The 5,163-nt window shown below is 48.8% G+C and overlaps 1 pseudogene; it reads right to left on the bottom strand.

The window, feature by feature from the left end:
* Window positions 1-317: 317 nt before the first annotated feature.
* LOC146177643 (uncharacterized) lies at window positions 318-2,158 on the bottom strand (annotated as a pseudogene).
* Between the last annotated feature and the right edge of the window lie 3,005 nt (window positions 2,159-5,163).

Raw genomic sequence — 5,163 nt, 5'->3', positions numbered from 1 at the left:
TCACATGAAAACTCTAAGAAGTTTCTTTCATAGCTTGCACAAAGCACATCGCAGAAAATTAATCAGTGGTTAAAGTGCTAAGCTACAGACCAGGTCGACTTGGGTTTAATCCCAGCTATAGTAGCTGTGTATCTCTGGGGTCGAAATAAAAAAAACACCTGTACATAGAGGTCCACAGAGGAAAGGTGACTTTGAACTAAAGTACGAGTCCTCGGCCATTAGTATAGTAAATGCCTGCATGGACATAGCCCCATACTTTTAAAAACGATGAAACAGGTCTGACAGAGAGAGGTATAGGGTCAACTTGGCGCCCCCCCTTAGAGGAATCTCTGGACTTGCACTGTACTTGCACCCAGAAACAGCTTGAGGCACGAGAGAAAAAGGCCACATTCTCTGACATGAACGTCAACATGGCTCTCGTCCTTACTGATCAAAGCTGCTCGTGCCTGGTCTTCAAGCAGCAGCCCTCTTTTCATTGCATATGTCGGACAAATTTTTTTGCCCATTACTGCACTAATGAGAGACTGCATCATGGGGCCCCATTTTTGTCCTACATGTGTGCACCCATGTATAAACCCTGTGTGCAATTGAGGCTGTGATTAAGCCTTCCCTGTAAGAATGCCACAAGGAACTTGCACTTTGCAGGCATGTGGCTGCCTCAATCACCGTGACCTCCTCATGCGTATAGTTTTTAAGGACACTTCTCTTTCACCCGTTCCAACCACCGGGAAGGCAGTTTACAATCGCTGGCTGTATCTGGCACCACAGCTTTCTTTGTTTGGACGGGCAAAAAATCATTTGAAGGTACACCAGTTGTGGGGTGCGAACATTTAAGTTTTCACGCCCGAGTGCTGAATATTCCACTCGCCTTTTGTGGTGAGGCATTGCAGGACTAATCCTTTGTGATCTGTCCTTGCAGAAAATTAGGCTGTTAACCTCCTTGCTGACTGCCCTTGGGTTCCTTGGCTGTTACCACTGGCGTTCTTTCTCTGTACAAGAAACTGAATCTGGTACACAACTGAGATCATGCTGAGCAATATACATAAGTCCATAGAGCACACAATAGAGATGTTTGCACCCCCCCCCCTTCCCTGCAACACATGAGCAGTGGCCGGTGATTACCTCACCATCACACTTCGAGACTTCAGCACTGACTTTGTAGACTGTTAGTGTTGACATCGATGCCACCACTTCAGCACGGGCAATAGTTTCTGGGGATTCCCTGGTAGAAAACTCAAGTTTTTGAAGATGGCCAGATGTAAACAGGCGCAGGCCGTCTTCTCTGTGCTTCCTTGCTCCTTTGTGTTTGATGTACCTGTGTGAGAAAAATAGCAGTAAGGATGCATCAAACAGCCACTCTTTGGACACTATGAAGAAGTGTTAGGAGTCACAATTTCCCAAATAACTACTGCTTCTTATATGAGTAACAAGAGTTCCTTACTAAATTAAGATGCAAAGCATTAAAACATTAGGCTCCCTACCCATTTTGGTTCGACCAAACTACTCGATTAAAAAGCTATAATTTATTCTGTAATGTTATCATGCTGCATTGTTGAGTAAACAAACAGTAATTTGAGCTTTATTGTATGATTTTCTTTATTTATTTTGCCATGTGCTTAAAGGGTCATTCCACACCAAACGCCATACACGTTTCGTTCGACCACCTCCAATTTGTTAAAAAAAAATTGCGGATACTTAATGTGCATAATCAAGGCCTAAAATATTTTTGCAAAACACACACACACACACACACACACACACACACACACACACACACACACATATATATATATATATATTCGTGAGGTGTGTGCAGTTTGCTTTGAACCACACCGAAAGCCACAAGTTGTGCAAATGCCGTTAATTTTTTTTTCTAAAAATTTGAATTTTTAATAATTATTGAACGGCGCTTGGTTTCTCTGTTTTCGGAAGGTTCAAACTGCGCTCAGCTCAAAAATAAATTTTTGCGGCAAAAATATTTTAGGCTTAGATGACGCACACTGGGATGTTTTTTTTTAACAAATCTGAGATGGTTGAGCGCAACGTCTAAGACGTTTGGCTTAGAGTGATCCTAAATTAATTAAACATTTTCTTAGGGCCTCTGAGTCATGATTTTCTTACCTGTATATGTGCTCCTTTGCAGAAAACGGTTCAGTGATCTCGTTTAGCGAGTCCACCCCTAATGATTGCACTCGCCGAGTCTAGCCATATTTGGTTTCACGACGGCCTGCAGAGAAAAGTGATTGAACCCACAAACCTGTCACATGTTTTTGCACAGTTCAAGGGTCCCCACAGTTGTCATGAATGTCTGAGATAATGCACACCTCTATAGGAGGTATTCACTGAGGTCGTACTACCAGATGGCGCGAGCATCATCCCGCCTCTTCCGCCATGTCGGAGGTCGCCGGTGGCATCGGCGCGCGTCGGCTCGCGCAGTTTCAGGTTCGCTGTCAGGTGGCCGCCGTATATTGGAAGGGATCCGTAAAGTTTCATCAAGCTGGTATATACACCCACATCCACTTTTCTTTGTTGAACCCTTTATGCGCGATATTTTGATGCTCCGGGACATAACACTAGCTGTTCAGTGTTGCAACTAGGCATCACCCGTGCAACAGCTCGGCAGTAGAAGTGGCCGGTTACCCATTTCGCGAAAGACGACTTGCAGCTCGTTAAAACCGTTGTTAGCTGCCACTGAGGCAGAACATTTCTTGAAAAGGCAGTGAGTGCAATAAATTCCCCAATTGAAAGTTTGCATGGCCGCGAAACGTACACTTCTAGTGGCGGTAGTCGGCAAACTGCCGAAGCTTCCACAGGCGCCATTCCAGCAGTAAAGCGAATCAATGCAGTTACTTAATTTGGGTGACAGAAGGTCGAGAAAAAAAGTATTGTCACGCACTCGCAGGATAAACGGCACACCCAGAGAGCATGTTTTACAAATTTAGTATTGGCTGCGTAGCTCGGCTTGAAATGCACACAATCCATGGAACCTAGGCTCGCAACAACGCGATGTGCAGCGATAACGCTTGATACAGTTGTAACATGTCACTTGCAAGTCGGAGGAGGTGACAGCGTTAGCTAAGCGAACAGACACGTCGCAATGTGTTCACCTCTAAAAACGACACGCCGGTCATCGACACCCTCACGCACGTGTGGCTCATGGCCTCGCTTTCTTACCAAAAATTAAAACACATTCATGGCTTAGTACGTTTTAATTTCTTCCCTTGTCGCAAAACTTAAGACCGCACTTCACATGGCAGGCACCGATGTCAGGGAATTCAACGCGAAGCAGTGGTCTTGTGGTACACGGCACACCTCGACGAAGTTGTCGCCGTCGTACGAGCCGGTGTTTTCACAAAGTCAAACATTTTGTCGAGACAGTCGTTTTTCTTGTTTCACGAAGTCCACGGGTGTATCCACTCGCTCGCATGGTTTTCGGCTGGCGCACGCAGAAATTCTGTAAAGACGCGAAAAGCGTACCCCACGGATCACAACGAGTTGAATACTGCGGCTGGGTGCGGTGCCCACACACACGACCACGCGTATGGTGAATTCTGCGCTGGTCGCTAGCGCCCCTAGCGGATGACGTCACGTGCATACCTCCTATACGCGCAACAGCTAGAGTCCGCAATCACGCTCGAAAGCTGGCATGCCCTTCCTTGGGGCATGCCAGCTACCCTGGACCCAGCCAGCTACCCAGCGACGGTTACCCTGGAGGTAACCGTCGCGCCCTGACGGTTACTTCCAGGGACCCTGAGGACCTCGACCGTCTGAAGTCCGCAATCTCACGGATCGAGGCAACGCGGAACTCCGTGAACGTCCGAATTCCCAAGCAGCGGAACCCGCACGTACGACTGACTGGGGTTGACCCCGATATAAGGCCAGAGGAGCTCATCGCGGCACTCAATCATCGGAACCACGCTCTTCATCTGGACCCTTCTTCCTGTAAGGTCAGGCTCTCTTTTGCACAACGCTCCGGAAGTTTGTTCATGTTATTGAAACTGACCCACCCGCTTTTCCCGCCTCTGTGCGGCGCGTCGTGTAACCATCGGTTGGACTTCCGTCGAGGTTCGTGAGGACTTCCACGTTCCCCTGTGCACTTTTTGTGCGCAGTATGGCCACGCTTTGAAGAAGTGCAAGCTCAAGAATGACCCTTCGAAGGCGTGTTGTACCCGTTGTGCGGGGTCACATGCTTTGGTGGCTTGCCCTCGCTCCGTCCGGGACCCCAACATTAAGTGTGCCCCCTGTGCTGCCGCCGGTCGCCCGTCGAATCATCATGCAGGACATGAGTCGTGCTCTATTTTGCACGAACGTTCGGACAAAATTCGCGCTCGAACTCAGTATGGGCCCTAGCAGTCAGGTGGCCTCGCGTCCCTTGCCCGTTGGCACCCCACACCGTAGCACGAACATCGAACACATAGAAATCTGGCAGAGAAACTGTAGGGGCTTCAGACGAAAACAGGGTTTGCTGAAACAATATCTCTGCACCACCCTCATCAGACCTGACATTATCAGTTCGCAAGAGGTAGGAGCCGACAGGTCACCGACGCTAGATGGTTACTACACGGTCCGCCAACCCCACATGCCGTCGTTTGCAATCCTCGCCGCAAACGCCATTACTGTAATCGAGCACTCTTTATCCAAACCGGACGTTCAGCACTTAGCGATAGAAATAGTGCCTAACAAACGAGGCCGAAAGGGTACATTCGTCATCAACATGGACAAGCCGCCACGACCCGCAAAGGCCGACTTCACCAACCTCCTTTCCGAAGCCACCCACCTGGCGCAAGCAAATCAACTTGTCGTGGTCGGGGACTTCAACGCGCCCCACCGGGACTGGGGGTACCAGTCAAACTCAGCCAGAGGAGTGACAGTTGCACGAGTAATAGAAGCCCTCGGCTTGGAATTCCTCACCGACCCTCTATATCCGACAAGGGAAGGCAATAGCGTCTCCCGTGACTCCTGCCCGGACCTCACTCTGATCAAGAACGTTGCTGAGGCTACATGGACGAACATAGAAGAAACCCTGGGAAGTGACCACTGCATACTAAGCGTATCCATATCATCTACCAAAATCCGGAGGGATCTGGGCGCTGCCCACATCACCGATTGGCCCAAATTCCGCGACGCATACGTCCCATCAGGTCCAATTCAGTCCATACAGGA

The sequence above is a fragment of the Amblyomma maculatum genome, chromosome 10 (genome assembly GCF_055883805.1).
Source record: "Amblyomma maculatum isolate TAMU_Amacu chromosome 10, ASM5588380v1, whole genome shotgun sequence".
NCBI lineage: Eukaryota > Metazoa > Arthropoda > Arachnida > Ixodida > Ixodidae > Amblyomma > Amblyomma maculatum.
The sequence above is the reverse complement of the archived record's forward strand: the minus strand, read 5'-3'. Positions and strand labels throughout refer to the sequence as shown.